Source organism: Pinus tabuliformis, chromosome 5_2, assembly GCF_031772625.1.
Source record: "Pinus tabuliformis cultivar Carrire ecotype Pingquan chromosome 5_2, CPIR1, whole genome shotgun sequence".
Lineage (NCBI taxonomy): Eukaryota > Viridiplantae > Streptophyta > Pinopsida > Pinales > Pinaceae > Pinus > Pinus tabuliformis.
In genome coordinates this window covers 765568659-765586592 of record NC_142306.1, presented here as the reverse complement: position 1 = coordinate 765586592, position 17934 = coordinate 765568659, and the positions used below count along the sequence as shown (strand labels likewise).

General features: G+C 37.7%; 1 pseudogene; it reads right to left on the bottom strand.

Annotated features, from left to right (window-relative positions):
- Positions 1-851: 851 nt before the first annotated feature.
- The window catches only part of LOC149161539 (magnesium-chelatase subunit ChlH, chloroplastic pseudogene), a 40011-nt pseudogene continuing 22928 nt past the window's right edge, over positions 852-17934 (bottom strand).

Below are 17934 nucleotides of genomic sequence, written 5' to 3'. Positions count from 1 at the left end.
TGTGTTGGGTGCGAAAGCACTCGAGCCCAAGTGTCTTCTTACGGAATGCTTCATTGCATCTGCTAGTGTAACTTTTCATTAAATTTTTTTTAATAAAAGGTTACCGTTTTTTTCAAAAAAAAAAAAAAAATAAGGTGTGAGCTGTTGGTACTCTCTTACATTCATTTTTTAAGCAACATTAAGATTTCAACTGTTGAACTTAGATTCTTTTTCATGAATTATGTCTTCAATTAGTGATTCAGAATTATTTGGTAAACCTTCTACATTATAGCCATCTTTATTTAGTTCCTGTAATAGACTAAAAAATTGAAGAGAATACATTGAGGTAAGTTGCAGTGCCAACATTTCCTTTGTCAGGTGGGAAGCTAAATAAAATTATGGCTATTTACTTGTCCTCCTACAGAAAGTAATAATATATTTCATCAGTGAAGACTATCATTATAACTAACTTCAATTATCTCAATTAGGTTGTAACATGCAAAACAAATTGAAATGGAATTTTGATATGATCACCTTTGCTATTCACTTTAGCTGAGCCCACTTGATAGCCCTTGTACAAAGTTGTTCAATAGGCTAATGAAGTGCATGGGGATTTCCTATACATCAATATCAAGAAGTTAGAAACAAATTTTTATAGCCACTTCAAAGAAACCCTACAAGGCTCGAGAGAAACTTTGATCCTACATATTTGTTTGATACCATGGCCTTGTTTTGGTATTCTAACATTGATGTAATGATAATAAGAGTTTCAGAACAAGGTTAACAATTTTAGAAAAGCAAGAAACTCCAACAAGTTTTCTTCAGTTGGGCAATAGTTTGCTTTAATTGTTTGTGTTATGGCATTATAAAAGTCATACAACTACCAATTTGGCACTCTGCATTGTTTTCATTGTTGGGATTACGTGTGGATACAGTGCATGGATGTTTTTCCCAGTGGGAAGCACCTTGCAATTTCTAATGGGATCACCTCCAGGTCTAGGTAATACATAACAGCTCTCTAAAGCTTGCTTCAATCCCCCAATTTCATTATTAGCCACAACTAGCTTAAAACAATCATAAAGAAATCCAAAGAGAGTGTGGAGCTTCTCTTAATTAGATGAGCAAAACCTTGTCTTTTCTAGATACCCAATCCAAGGCTCCTTTCTTGCAAATCCAAGAAATGAACCAATTGTATCTACAACATTGACCACTTGACCTCTCTTCTTTGGGTTCCTGTCAACAAATGTAGAGATGGACCCCCAAAATGCTTATGTTATTTGCTTTAACAACTTGACATCTTTTAGGACTCCATTGTAATTATTTGTGTAAATATCGTCTATATTTTCCTATACTTCTTCTGCAATAATCCCTGGTGTTATCACTAGGTTAGAACAGGTTGAGTTGTGTCAACCTCCAACCAAGCATAACTATTTCAAACCAACTTTTAACTGGAAGTTAGCCCTTCCAATCTAAGAGGGCTCTCTCAAAATACATATAAAATTCACTGTATAAAACTCAAATTTTTCATATGGCTAACTCTAGATTTTTATGTGATTTTGCAGGTGAAAGAGAGTGTGTTGGCTACCACCATTCAGCATGGAATCAGTTAATAAAAAATTCAATTACAAACAACATTGTTTAATGGAAGTTGAGGCATTTTTGGCTTTAAACTAGTGTGAAGTAAACATTTACAGTAAAACACAGCAAATTGAAGGAAGTTGGAGCAATCTGACATGAATTCCAAGTAATCAATATTTTATGAACACTTATAACAACATAAAAGCATGACAAGAAAACATAAAGCAAAAACTGAATCTCAGGTAGAAAAATAATTCTGCTGCAAAATGTATATTAACTAGATAAAACATTTACATAAAGTGGACTTCTCACATCATCGATCAACCCCTTCAGAGTCAAGAAATTAAACATGTATAGAGTGTGATCTCCTTTACAAAATCTTCTACCTAGACTAGATTCGATCAATAGCTAAGAGACCCAATCCTATTTGACTTTGGTCTGAATTGGATCCATAAAGATTATCAGAGAGCCATGGCTATATCAAAACAAGACAGACTTCGAATTACGAGCACAGAGCGATCAGGAAGACCACTAGATGTTGGTAGCTTGCAGCCAGCAAGGAACGACAAGGGCCTCAGTAAAAACACGCTGACCAAGGCCCATGTAGACCGCGCAGGAGGCAAAACTGGCACTTGAGAAGCCTGGATTGGGAAACAGAAGGCATTTTTGATGCACGCTGGGAAAAACCCCTTGAGAAGGAAAATCCCAGAGGCACTCAGTCACATGGAAGCCAGGAAAACTGTGGGGAAAGCGCTAAGGCGAAAGGCGGGTCCCACGCTCCAAAACCGGCAGTATATCGAGGGCACCCTCAGGCGGTAAGCAGATTTGGCTGAAAGTGAACGATTCCATTCATCACCTGATGCATGGCAGGAAGATGAGAGAGAAAACCACCGCTCATCATGCGCTAATGGTCAAGCAAGTCAACCGTGCGAAATGAGCGAATGTCGTAGGATCTGGGGGCTCCAGATCTGACGGTGGAGATTGCGCCTGATGAAGAAATTGGAATTGACAGGGGAATTAAGCCGTGACATAAAGAAGTTTGACGTCTGATTTGACCGTTGAGTTGGTGGATGACTCATTCCAGAGTGTAACTGAAAAACCGAACAGTTGAGGAAGAGCTGGCGTAGTTCGTAAGAGGACAAGTGGCCACTCCCTGTGAGCTGTTGATGAAGATGCAGAGGCAGGGAACTCCAAGCGAATAGCAGTAGGTGAACCGAAGGGGCAGAAGAGGAAGCGAGCAGTCATGAGATAGAGTGGCTTTAAGCCATGAATAGACAGAGAACAAAACAACGGGAAAAAGAAAACGAAGACAGAGAAAGCAAGAGCAAAGAAGAGATAATAAAGAAAGAAGCAGAAAGATAGAAATCCGAGCTAACCTGTAGCATAAGGCAAAATCGAGAAGACAAAGAGCTTGAGAGGTTCAAGCAATCCCTAAGAGGATTTTTTGGGAATTGAGCACCACATTGGGCTCCTTCCATTAAAGACTAGAGAAGTCAAGACTTGGATAGGAAAAGAGTCCTTGTACTCTAGTGGCTTGGGGAATCCAAGAACCACCCTGCCAAGCATCATTTTTATTTCAGGAGACTCAAATTGAGCTCCTCATTGTAAATCTCTGCTTTAAAGACATAATAAAAGAAGGCCACCATTGAAAGCTGGACCAGAGACATAGCCCTGGAGGATAGGGTGAACACCTTATTAATTGTTGTGTTCTTGCTTTTGCTTACTGTGTTTCTCTTGCTGTTTCCATTTTCCAGTGTCTGTGTATTTTGCAATCCGATCGATCTATTGCCTAAAATAACATATACACACACCAGAACATGAGTCTGTATTACCTTCATTCAATAAATATTTAACTGAGATCACTCAAGGGTGATTTTCAGATCAAGTGGTATCAGAGCCCTAGGTTATTAAGCTTAGACAAGCTTGTGTTGGTTTAGTTGTTGAATGCTAACTAGATCAAAGCTCAAGTTGGGAGAAGGAGAGTTGGTTGAAACTAATCCTAAAATTGGGAGAGTCTATACTCAAAAGACAATGTTAGAAGAAGGTTTTGTAGGACCAGAACCTCAATTCATAGATAGTTTCCTAGCCATAAAGTCCATGGTAGAGGAAATGTATAGGAACTTTAGAAAACATAAGGAGGAAGATTCATCAGGCTTCAAGCAAGACAAAGGAGAAGATGAGTCTCACTTCCATGACCACTCAAAAGCAAAAGGGAAAGAGGAAAGCTTTCTCACACCTCCTAATAGCCCTAAACATAAAAAGAAAGCATCTTTGATCAAACTAGATGTTAAATTTGATTTACCTATATATGATGGAGATTTGAATGCAGAAAAGTTGGACAATTGGATTAGACAAATTGATGTTTATTGTAGAGTGCAGAGTATTGATTCAAACAAGAGCAAGATTCAGCTGGCAAGCCTACGCCTTGGAGGCACTGTCATGGTTTGGTGGGAAGGCAGGACCCAAGCTGACATAAAGAGACATGGTAAGACTATCTATGTCTGGAGTGAATTTGTTTCTGCAATCAAAAAGTAGTTCTATCCATTGGCCTACATGTAGCAAGCCATGATGAGTTGGAAAAATCTTTGACAGTTGAAAGGGCAAAGTGTGCAAGGGTATACTCAAGAATTTAGAAAGAGAGCATTGATTCTAGGAATCTCACTAGACTCACCTGAGACTCTGTTGAAGTACATTGGTGGTCTACACAGCTACATGAGGCACACTATCCTCATATTTAATCCCACTATTATAGATGAGGTATATGTACAAGATACTCATCTAGAAGCTAGAGGAAAGAATGGAAGTCCAGAAGTCGGGGGACCATCCCAACCCACTACAAGCAATAATAAGGAGAAAAGAAAGCAAAAATGGAAAGAAAAGAAGGCTAATACTGCACAGAAAAGCAAGGCTTCGTGCACTCACTATAAAAAGGATGGGCATGATGATGAGCACTGTTGGGTTCTGCATCCAGAGCTAAGACCTAAGAAGTTCGAGGGAAAGAAGAAGAAGACTATTGCAGATATTAAGAAGGATTTAGGGTCAAACTTAGGAGATGAGACAACTATTGCAGCCACAGGTATAAAAGGTAAGAATTCTGAAGCATCTACTAGTAATTCTGCACAATCTATTATTGATGAAGAAAATGAGAGAAAAAGACATGAGCTTTTCCAGATTCGAGTTATTTCCAAACATCAAAAGATTGATACTTTGTTTGATAGTGGCTCACAAGTAAATTTAATTTCTGAAGCAATTGTAAAGAAGTTGGGATTAGTAACTACACCTCACAAGAAACCATACCCATTAGGATGGTTAAATGACAAAGCACAACTACAAGTGACTAGACAGTGCAAACACAAGTTTTCTTTTGGGTCAGCATTTGTAGATGAGGTTGAGTTAGACATAATTCCTTTGGATATATGTGGAATTGTTTTAGGAAGTCCTTACTTGTATGACAGAAAATCTATTTTCTATAGAGTTGAGAACAAGTATCTACTTGTTAAAGATGGAATCGAATACTTTGTAAGAGCTCATAAGCTCAAGAATAATTATACTTTCTGTTGGTCACTTTAATTGCTTATTAGTTTAAACAATCAAGTGCTACATGAATTGTCAACCCAGGGAGGTCTATTTGTTTCAAAGGCAATCACACACTGTATATGCTCAATCCCAAAAGCAATGAAAAGTTGTAGTAACAATTACTCTAATCACACCTTGCTTTAAACAAACTGAAGTTGTACTTTGAGGTATAGCAGGAACAATCTCTCTATTGCAAACAAAAATCAAAAGAATCCTGGATTACATTAAAAAGAACAATCTAGGAAAGGAAATCAATCTGCAAAGGAAAATACTAGTTGTGCTCTAACAAAGAACAGGACCCTATTCCTCAAGCAGGAACCTTCAGCACCTGTTTCTATTTACCATGCTTCACAAACTCACTCTAGAAAACAAATTAAAATAATAATTGATCACCTATGAATGAATTTATGGAAACAATGCAATAATCAAATAGAAACAGAGTTTCAACAATACATACAGAGTTCCAATAACGCATAAGTAAATTCAGAAAACAAATTTTAACAAGGTATGAATGAAAAAATAATAGTTAACACACTACAAGAACTAATGGGTGAATCTTGTGATGGAGGTGGGCCCTTTCCTTCTCACAAGATTCCCCAGAAATGGAACTTAAGAAGGAATGCTCAGAACAATATTTTATTCATCTATCAAAGTATCACATTACAAAAAGATTCGAGTACCTTTACTCCCAGCTAGACCTTCCCGTATTCTGTCTATCCCCTCTAATGTTGATGTCTCCTCTTTTTAAAGAGGAGACATCTATTACAATTGATTACATTTTGTATCCTATCTTTGACCTAATATGCTAAAATAGGATAACTGATTCTTCCATTAACAAAATTCTGTTACAATTGTTGTGACAATGCCGACTTAGGAATATAGTTGTTACGGCTAGTGTAACAGCTCCTTCGATGATCTCTTCCTGTTTCTACCGAATCTAAAATGCAAATCACAAGATGTTTCAGAAACGAGATTTGCACATTGTTCTAACTGTTTCAGTAATGTAGACCGCAATGATAAATCTGCAGTATTTAAACTGTTTCAGCAACTATCCAATCAACGATTAATTATGAAAGTAATGTAAAATTATATGTAAAACAAATCAAACATATAGTAATGAGAAGAAATGTTATATACCTTTGGAAAATGGATTAAAGTAATAACATGGACTTTAATTATGGATTGAAAAAGGATGGAATGATAGCAAAATATATGAGAAAAAAGGGACAATGTAGGGTCCTAACATCCCCCCAACTGAAAGGGTTCCATGTCCTCATGCAACTTCACTCTGAATCTAAGTTGGGGTACTAGGCCTTGGAGTACAAATTACTTAGGCAGTAACTATAGAAGGTATTCTCAGCTAGATCTCTAAAACCGTGCACATTTTGTAGCCTCTACCATGCTACTGCTTCTTCCTTTTTAGTCAACCTATAATGAGCCTTATATTCTTGTGCTAGCATCCATAGAAGAGGAAAACAAAAATGATATCCTATCCATTTTTCAGCACATTGCTGAACACATCTGATATAGTCAGGTACCCTTGAGATTGCTGCTTCAAGATTAGGGGGACTAAAGGGGTTATACTCCTGCCTTTCCTTAGAGGACTGTTTCCAGAATAAATTGTTTGCTTTTAAGGCAACAACTTCCTTAGTCTTAACAAAATGTTGGTAGTCCTGTAGCACTATTGCTTGTAGTTGACTGATGTGTTCAACCATCCTTGGTTCTTTCAAAAATTGAGAATATTCCCAAATGAAAATGGCAGGATTTTGTGGCTCTAGTCGAATCCACAGGAGGCGGTTGTCTTCATTATGCTTTGCTGCAAGAAAGGCAGTCTACCATGTGATATGATTGGCAAGGAAAGAGGCAAATGCCCTGATCTGAACATCACCAACCAAAGGGTTAAGATTGATCTTCCTATTTTCAGGGATAGCCTCATTGTGGAGATACAACTCATAGAGAAAATGTTGATAAGTCGTGGATGCTTCAGTGAAAGTATCCACAAACTGCTCGGGTGTAGATACTTCATGAGGTCTCCCATTTTTAATTGCCTTTATCTGAAAGAATGCTAGGCGTTATACAAGAAAAAGAGAATAATTGGAAGATGGTTTCCTGGCAGCTAATAATTTGTGAACAAGATCAAACATATGGAATAGTTTACTCTTTAGCTCTTTATTCAGTTTCCTCTGTGCGTGAGACTGCTGGAGTACTTGCTCTAAGGCTTCCCAATTTGAATATATATGATTTTTCCAGAATGACTTATGCTCCTACAAGATCTTATCTTGCAACATAACATATGCTTTCTTCCATTTATCAATTTTTTATTCAGTACTGGGAGTCTGAGTAAAAACAGTTTTTGTAGGTAGAGGTTCAGTCTGAGTAAAAACAATTTTTGTAAGCTGAGGTACCTGATCTTCAGCTTTAACAGGCATAGTAGGCCAAGGTATTTGTGGTTTGGCTTCTTTTTCACAGGTTTTCGAAGGCCCTACTGGTTCTTGTGTAACAATAGGGCGTTCCTCTTTGATTGCAGGAGACATGGATGCATAAATTTTTGAGGGCCCTATTGGTTCTTGTGTAACAGTAGGGCGTTCCTCCTTGATTACAGAAGACGTGGATGCAGGGGAGGCTCCAGGCAGTGGAATTTCAACTACTTTATACCCTGCTTGATGATAAATATTACTACATTGGCTGCACATATATTCCTTGTACTAGTCTTTCTCTGTACTTTTCTTGGTTGTGGATGTTGCATGGCCTAAAGTGTACAAATTAAGCTCTCTATCATAAGCTTCCCTTGTCATTACTAATTCCTACTTATAGGCTTCAAGTTCTAATTTTAGAAATTCGTTTTCCTATAAAAGGGAAGCCAGTGTGACTGGGATTTGTGTATTAGTCATGGTCTCAGTAGTTGGTTCTTGTGTGGCAGCTGCTGAATGAGTAGCTGGTTCTTGTGTGGAAGCTACATCATGTGCAGCATCCTAAGCATCCAGGTTTTGTATATCAGCAGTTGTTTCTTGTGGGGCAGCTACTAGTTGGGTAGCTGGTTCTTGTGTATCAGCTACGCCATGTGCAACATCCTAAGCATCCAGGTTTTGTCTATCAGCAGCTAGTTCTTGTGGGGCAGCTACAGAGTGGGTAGCTGGTTCTTGTGTGGCAGCTACCTGTTGTGCAACATCCTGGGCATCAGGATTTTGTGGATTAGCAGTTGGTTCTTGTGTGGCAGCTGCTAAATGAGTAGTCGGTTCTTGTGTGATAGCTACTTGCTCTGAAAGAAATGATGTCGTAAAATCCTAGGCATCTAGTTCTTGTGTTTCAGTGCCCGAGGGTGAGACAGGTAAAGATTCAGGGACTTGGGACTGTGGTGGGGTATGGGGTTTTAGATGAATAGGTGGGGAATTTAAGATGGTGGCAATAGTTTCCGCTTTAGTTGACACCCTCATTCGTCTTTGGGGTAAAAAGGCAGGGAGAGCAGTAATTTTCCTTTTATGAGTGGGTTTCTTCTAAGGGGGAGGGCTATCAGAAATGGAAGCTTCTTTGGTTGAGGCCCTCATTTGTCTTTTTGGTAGGAAAACAGTCTTAATCTTCCTTTTTCTTTTTAGCATAGCGATGGGAAGGTTATCTTCAGAACCATCACTAGGAATATGAACGATAGTTTTAGATGATTTTGCTAAATTGTGGGATGGAGTTGATGTGGTGGGAGGGTCAATTGGATTGACTGATTCTACTGGTGGGACTTCTGGGGGATCAGGAATATTCTTTGGTTGCTGCTCGTGGGGATTTTCAAGAATTTCTTGAGGATTTTCAGCAACTTGCTGAGGGATTTCAGTAGCTTGCTCAGGGTCTAGGGGTGGATTATTGAGAGGGGGAATTTGTTGAGCAAAACCCCTCTGAATTAGTAGCTGGACAAGATGGTGATGGGTGAGGGAAAGGAGTGGGAATTTTACCTGTCTACAGTAATGTGACATATTCTTTAGACACCCAAGTAAATAATATGGAATATTCAACAGTTGACCATGTCTCAAATGATTTAACAAGACAAAATCATGCTGATAGACTACCTGGTAGCGACCTTCACAAGTGAGATAATGCTTGATGAATTCAGCAACCGTCGGCCATGGAGGTGGTAATGAGTGAAGTCAGACACCCCGGCCTTTGGGCTCGACTTGTTCTCCTAGCAGGAGAAAGTCCATTTGTGCATTGAGAATGATATGCTTGCAACTAAACCATCGAATTCCAGTGACTAGCAGGCCTAAAACCGATGCTATGTCATGCTCTGAGACCAGAATTCAAACTCCTTGAATAGTAGAATGGCCCTCCCATAGATTACATGAAAATTCAAGGACCTTTTGTGGATTGAATCCCTGGAGCCTCTAAAAATAATTTACCTAGCCTGCCCGCTGAAAAATCTGATATATCTCTAGATGTAATTCAAGTAGAGCTATCGAGCTGGGCTCATGTCGAATAGTAGGTCCTCCCATAGTTAACCTGCTTCAGTAAAATTCACAGTCAAAAACCGAGTTACCGCACTTTGGACATAGTAAATTTTGCAAATGAGAACATGGAGTAACACCGTAGAGGCGAGGTGATAAGACGTGATAGTGGGTAAGAAAAATGACGGTAATTAGCTTGCTGTGAAATGATGGCGTATAATCTTGGTATTCCCCCCCAACTACGGTTGAAATAATAGCTTTAAATGTACGGGGATCATGGTAATAATGGCATAATCTTCTCATTTAACCATAGTTTAATAGTATTTACACATAATATTTACATACCTCATGTTTACCTTTAATCCATATTTCGAAAAATATAGTGCTCGTTGCCAATAGATCACCAATAGTCATGGAAGAAGCTTTTGAAGCATGAGGGTGATTATATTAAAGGTCTGTGTAATCATAGGAGAAGGCAGTGAAAGGACAGAATTAGCATAGAATTGGAAGAAGTGATTTTCATGAGGGAAAGTACTGTGTGGTGATGTATTTTGAAAAGAAATGGTGTTTCAGCAACGGGGAAAATGAGTAAATAATAGTGTTTCAGCAACGGGAAAATGGATGAAGGGTGGTGTTTCAGCAACGGGAAAGATGGGGAAAATGTTGCTAAAGGATATTGTTCCAGGAATGGGAAAAATATGGAAAATGTTGCTGAAGGGTATTATTTCATTGATAGGAAAAATAGGAAAAATGTTACTGAAAAATGATGGGAAAGATGGGGGAAAGAAAGGAGGGGAAATGATGGAAATGTTTCTGGAAGATGGGTAAATGAACTATGGATGGATTGAAATGAGATGATAGTGCTTCACAGGATGAAGCTTGGATCTTCTTGTAGTAGGATCTTCCTTTTCAATCAGCCTTTCCTAAATCTGGAATCTACAAAATAATCAATTGCAACATGCCAACCCTTGATAGGGATTATTAGTTAAGAAATCTAATCTAATGCTAAAAATACAATGCAGAAATTAAATGCAATGAGGGGAAGCAGGCTCCCCCAAAAAAGAGATAATGTGAATCTACCATGCACATGGCCTTAAAATCCTCTTTGGAAATGGGTCATTGGTACAGACGAAGCCAATGACCATTTACTAATAATGGTGTTCTAGAATCATCAATTGTTAGAAGCCTTATTGTTCCATTGGGAAAAACACTATCTATTTCGTAAGGTCCCAACCATCTTGTACATAGTTTCCCATGAAAATTTTCAAACTGAGAGTCATACAATAAAGCCCAATTACCTTTTTGGAACTACTTATGCTTGATGGTTTTATCATGCCACCTTGTCCTTTGTTGTTGGATCATAGTTGTTTGATGGATGGCATAAAACCTCTTTTCATCCAATTCCTGAAGCTGCTGAAACCTGGTTGTCTGTGCATCAGTCAAATCAAGGTTAATAGCTAAAGCAGTTCTTAAGGTTTTAATTTCAAATTCCACAGGAAACACAACACTTTTACCATAAACCAATTCATAGGTAGAAAATCCTATAGTATTCCTCCTAGTAGTTCTGTAAGCCCATAGTTCTTCGGGGAGCCTTTGAGACCAATCCTTCTTGTTTTCCTTCACTGTTTTTGTTAGAATGGCTTCTATGACTTTGTACTCTCCACCTATCCATTGGCTTGGGGGTGGTATGGTGTAGTCATTCTATGATGAATATGATATTTTTGAAGGGTGGTTTTAAAACCATGAGAATTGAAAGGACGTCCTCCATCTATAACTAGCTCTCTAGGCACTCCAAATCTAACAAAGATTTCTTCATATAGAAAAGCTAAAACAGATTCTTCATTAGCTCTAATGAGTGCCTTAGCCCCCATCCATTTAGTCATATAATCTGCACAAACCAATATGTAAACTCTTTTATTGGATGGAGTATTAATGGGCCCTACAAAGTCTAGAGCCCATCTTTCAAAGGGTTCAAGTATTACCTGGGGATTCAATGGCATTTCATCTCTATGATTTGGTTGACCCATTCTCTAATAGCTATCACAGGCCTGAACATATTTCTTTGCATCCTTGAAGAGTGAGGGCCAATAATAACCCATCTTGATAATTTTATGTGCCATTCTCTTATCAGCAAAATGCCCTCCACAAGGGCCATCATGACAAGATTTCAGTATATCATAAACCTCATCTTCTCTAATGCATCTCTAGATTTTGTGATCTAGTCCTGTGTAGAAAAGACACCCACTTATCCAGCTATACCGAGAACTTTGTTGAATGATCTTTCTTTTCTCTCGATGTGATAGGTGTGATGGTAACTTTTCCGCAACCAGATAATTGGCAATGTCTGCATACCAAGGTGAGTGAGCACATACTGCAAATAAATATTCTTCAGGAAAGGAATCATCTGCTAGAGTATTATCATCAACTTTTAACCAAGAAAGAAAATCAACAACTACATTTTCTTTACCTGGTCGATCTACAATTGTAATATCAAACTCTTGTAATAATAATAACCACCTGGTAATTCGGGTATTTGCGATAGATTTGTTCTTTAGATACTTAATAGCCGAGTGGTCAATATGGACAAAAGTAGAGTAACCAGTAATGTAATGTCGAAATTTATTAATGGCATAAATGACTGCTAAAAATTCCTTTTCAGTAATTTTGTAATTAAGCTCAGCAGGAGTCATATTCTTACTAATGAAGTAGATAGCATAAGGAAGATGGTTTTTCTCTTGTCCCAAGACAGCTCCAATTGTAGTATCCAAAGCATCACAGGATATATGGAAGGGAAGTGCCCAATTAGGTCCCCTAAAAATAGGAGTTGTAGATAGCTGATGCTTGAGTTCACCAAATGCTTTCTGGCAAAGATCAGTCCACTTGAATTCAACATTTTTCATAAGTAACACAAACAAAGGAGAAGTTGTTTTGGAAAAAAATTGATAAATCTTTTGTAGTATCCTGCATGTCCTAAAAAACTTCTCACATCAGTTTGTGTTCTAGGAATAGGAAGGTTCTGAATTACCTGTATTTTGGATGGATCTACTTGAATTCCCTGAAATGAAATAAAGTGTCCAAGTACAATTCCTTCATTCATCATCATATGAAATTTTTCAGTACTTAAGGAAAGGTGAGCTTGTACATAATGTTTAAGTACCTTTTCAAAGTTTTGTAATGCATCCTCAAAAGATGCACCATAAGGGGTAAAATCATCCATAAATATCTCCATAGAGTCATTAAGCATATCAGAAAAGATTCCTATCACTGCTCTTTGAAAGGTTGCTAGTGCATTACATAATCCAAATGGGAGAACTCTATAGGCAAAAGTTCCCCAGGGACTAGTAAAAGTGGTCTTATCCTCATCTTGGGGTGCAATTTTGATTTGATTATACCCACTAAAACCATCTAAAAAGGAGAATAATTTCTTCCCTGACAAACTATCTAACACCTAATCAATGAATGGAAAGGGAAAGTGATCCTTTGAGTGGCTTTTTTTAAGGCTTTATAATCTACACACACCCTCCATTTCCTGTTTTTCTTAGGTACTATTACCAATGGAGAAAACCATTCATTGTCAGATATGGGATATATAAACCCTGCATTAAGCAATTTTTGAAGTTCTTCTTTGACAATTTCCCTCAAATTGGGATTCATTCATCACTGGGGTTGACAGATTGGTCGGCAACCCTCCTTGATATAGATGCGATAAGTACATAATTCATGAGAGATTCCCTCCATATCTGTATAATCCCATACGAATGCTTCCTTATTTTCACAAAGTAACTTCATTAGCTGTTGTGTTTCAGCATATGTCAAGTTGGGGTTTATGTTCAATGTCTTGCCAAGTTCGATTTCTACTGTTATGCTTTTAGAGGAGATGGTAGTTGATTTTTGATGTAGATCTTCAAATTTAAGCTTTTCTTGGGTATCAAATTCCAAAATTGCAGTTAACTGATTATGCGTTTCAGAAGTGACCGAGGCAGGTTCACAAATAAAATTATTAATTACTTCATCCTTAGTGGTATATTTAAGGCTTAAAGCTTGTCCGATAGTCAAAATAGGTTGAGTAGCATCATCATCATAGTCCAACCATATAGAATTATTATTATTAATCATAGGTGTTACATGAGGGTAGAGAGTAATCTGCTTGGTTTCACATCCATTAGAAATTGTCATTGAGCCAGATCTACAGCTAATAAAGGCATTGGCTGTAGCCAACTAGGGCCTTCCCAGAATTAGAGGATGTCCCCCCAACTTTGTTTTAGTCTGTAATACCACAAAGTCAGCTGGGTAATTCCAGGATTCAACTAAGATGATTAGGTCTTCAATGACTCCTTCTGTTTTGATTGTGGAACGGTCAGCTAACTCTAGAATGGTTGGTGTCTTTCTGATCACATTCTTCAGTTGTAACATTTGTGAAGTTTCAAGAGTCATAATATTTATAGCAGCACCTAAATCTAATAGAACTCGTGAAATGATAGTTTTTCCAATTTGTACTGTAACAGTAGGATGGCCGGGATCACCATATTTAACAGGAGTAGATTTACCGAACATTAAGGCTGATAGATCACCCATAACATGAACTGTAAGGGGATCTTTAGCTTTCCTACCAGGTTTCTTAATACAAATATCTCTCATAGTTCTAGCATAAATTGGTACATCTCTTAGTGCTTGTAAAAGTGGAATTTTAACATAAAGATTCTGTAATGCCCCCAAAAGATTGAAAGTAGGTGGCTCAGGTGTTTTAGTCAAAGCTAATGCTCAAGGAATGATGGCTCTATTGTTTCAGCACCCTTATTAGAGGGTGGCTATACCTCCTTATGTGAATTATTTTTCTCTATCTCTTATTTATCAAAATCAGAAGGGGTAATATCATCAATAATGGGTTCGACTATTTTCCCAGATCGTAAATGAATATCATTACATTGTGCAAGTAAAATAGAATGTATAGGCTGGTTCTGAATATCAATAACTTGCACAGCTTTATTACTAGGGTTAGTGTTTGGTTGTACAAGTAGCTGGTGTCTCATCATTTGATTATTTGGTGCAGCGCCTGATGGTAGAGGGAGTGGTTGCTGGAACTGAGGAAATTGATTTGGAAACAAGAGTTGCTGACCCCTCCAGTTTGGATTCCATTGATTAAAGTAAGATTGTTATTGTGGAGGCCAAGGAGTCAACATTGTTGGGTCTACAACGGGAGGGTTTGGTTGTTGCATGGGTGGGTAATTCATTTGATTGAAGGGAATGTATTGCATCTAGTTAAAGGGAGGGTAATTTACTTGACTAAAAGAAATATAATTGTTCCAACGATTAGAAAATGGAATATTAGAGTTCATACCTTGTCCTCGTGGTTGCCATTGCCTTCTCTCTATCAGCAGATAGACTGCTTCAGCTTCTTCTTCGATTGGTTGCAATGCTACTTTTATTCCTGGTAAAGAAGGACATTTTTGTGTTTCATGATCCCTCTCACAAAGGGTACAAATTGGCACTTTATCCAATGGGCATTCCCTTAGTGGGTGTTTATCTCTACATTTGGAACAAAAGATAGCCAGAGAAGCTTCTGCTTCTGCTTGTTTCTTTTTAACCTGCAAGGTGTCAATCTGTGAAGCAAAAGAACTTAACATTTCAGTTTTAAATTCCTCAAGTAAATTACCTATTTCTGCTCTTGTTGCTCCTCCATTGGCTGATTTTTGAACTCTTGAGTATGTATTATCCTTGCTATTTGATCTATTCCTTGCAGCTCCTCTTGAACATCCTTTGTAGAGTTTAACAATTTCATCATATGATTCTTTAGATATGTCCCCTTTACCAAGCATATTTAACATGTCTAAACAATCATCCCTCGCCCCTTTCAACAATATTGTTTTAAGAATATCTTTACTTACATCGGGATGATTGGATCTCTGCAAATTATATTGTAGCCTTTCCACAAAGTCCTCCAGATTTTCGTCCTCCTTTTGTACCATCTTAAATAGTTCCTCCCTTTTTTCTCTCGTCCGGCAGTAGCCTTGATATTTGAGTAGAAACTTCTATTTCATCTGTTCCCATGTTGTGATCACATGGCCTCCCAGACTCATGAACCATCTTAGTGAATTTCCTTTTAGTGTTGTTCGAAACAGCTTCAGTCTTTTAGCATTAGTAACATAATCATAACTTCTGCATAATATATCAAACTCAAAAAGAAGCTCATCAGGATCTTCAGAAGATAAACCATGGAAGTTAGGTAAGGCTGAAAGTGGGATATTCTTCATGGGAGTTGCTCCTCTGGGAAGATCACCAATAGGAAATCCCAAGGTAGAGAGAGAATTCTCATCTCTTCCTTTAGGTTCTACCTGTCCTCCACCAAAGAATCCTTCATTTTTCTCTTCCATTGGTTGTTCTCCTGCTGCACTCACTCTGTCTTCAATGTTTTCTGTTGGCTCTTCAACGTCTTCGATTGGTTCCTCAATGTCTTCGACTGGTTCCTCAATGTCTTCTACTAGTTCCTCAACCTTTTCAGGGCCCACAACTTCCTCTGTTTCGTAGTTTGTTTGAAGGGAGAGTTGAGGCTTTGGCTTCTGAGAGCTTAGCCTCTGAGAAGTTTCAGCTTTTGATATGATATCGTCAATAAAGGTCTTTCTTCCTCCTCCTTTGCCCTTGCCACCTGTATGGTTAGTTTTCTTGCATCCTCTCATGCATTCTGCATATCTAAAAGAAAAACATTAATGCTTTTGAAATCTACAATTGCCTTCCCCGGCAACGGCGCCAAAATGTTGGTCACTTTAATTGCTTATTAATTTAAACAACCAAGTGCTACATGAATTGTCAACCCAAGGAAGTCTGTTTGTTTCAAAGGAAATCACACACTGTATATGCTCAATCCCAAAAGCAATGAAAAGTTGTAGTAACAATTACTCTAATCACACCTTGCTTTAAACAAACTGAAGTTCTACTTTGAGTTACAATAGGAACAATATCTCTATTGCAGACACAAATCAAAAGAATCCTGGATCACATTAAAAAGAACAATCTAGGAAAGGAAATCAATCTGCAAAGGAAAAGACTAGTTGTGCTCTAATAGAGAAAAAGACCCTATTCATCAAGCAGGAACCTTCAGCACCTATTTCTGATTACCATGCTTCACAAACTCACTCTGGAAAACCAATTAAAATAATCATTGATCATCTATGAATGAATTTATGGAAACAATGCAATAATCAATTAGAAACAGAGTTTTAGCAATACATACAGAGTTCCAATAACACATAAGTAAATTCAGCAAATGGAGTTTAACAAGGTACGAATGCAAAAATAATACTTAACACACTACAAGAATTAATGGGTGAATATTGTGATGAAGGTGGGCCCTTTCCTTCTCACAATATTCCCCAGAAAATGGAACTTAAGAAGGAATGCTCAGAACAATATTTTATTCATCTGTCAAAGTATCACATTACAAAAATATTCGAGTTCCTTTACTCCCAGCTAGATCTTCCCATAATCTGTCTATCCCCTCTAATGTTGATGTCTCCTATTTTTAAAGAGGAGACATCTATTACAATTGATTACATTATGTAACCTATCTTCGACCTAATATTCTAAAATAGGATAACCAATTCTTCCATTAACAAAATGTTGTTACAATGGTTGTGACAATGTCAACTTAGGAATATAGTTGTTACGGCCAGTGTAACAGCTCCTTCGATGATCTCTTCCTGTTGCTGCTGAATCTAAAATTCAAATCATGATATGTTTCAGCAACGGGATTTGCGCACTGTTCTAACTATTTCAGCGACGTAGACTGCAATGATAAATCTACAGTCTTCAAATTGTTTCAGCAACTATCCAATCAATGATTAATTATGAAGGTAATGTAAAATTATCTGTAAAATAAATAAAACATATAGTAATGAGAAGAAATGTTATATACCTTTGGAAAATGGATTAAAGTAATAACATGAAATTTAATTATGGATTGAAAAAGGATGGAATGATAGAAAAATATATGAGAAAAAAGGGACAATGTAGGGTCCTAACACTCTCATAAACTCAGGGTAGATGAAACGAATGATAAATTCATGTAAACATTTCTTACTGATGGTTGTAAAGGAAAAGAAACCTGATAAAACCAATGTATTTGAGGGTTGTAATGCTAAACAACAAGCTAATTTAGAAAAGGTTGTTTTAGAGTATGATATCTTATTTCAAGAACCTAAAGGTCTGCCACCCAAAAAAGAAATAGTACATGATATTATTTTGTAGCAAGATGCTCCATTGCCTAACATTGGAATGTACAGGTTGTCTGCTTTAGAGAATGCTGAAATCAAGAAGCAGGTGCAAGAGTTTCTCGAGAAAGGGTTCATCAGACCTAGCACATCACCATGTGGGTCACCAATCA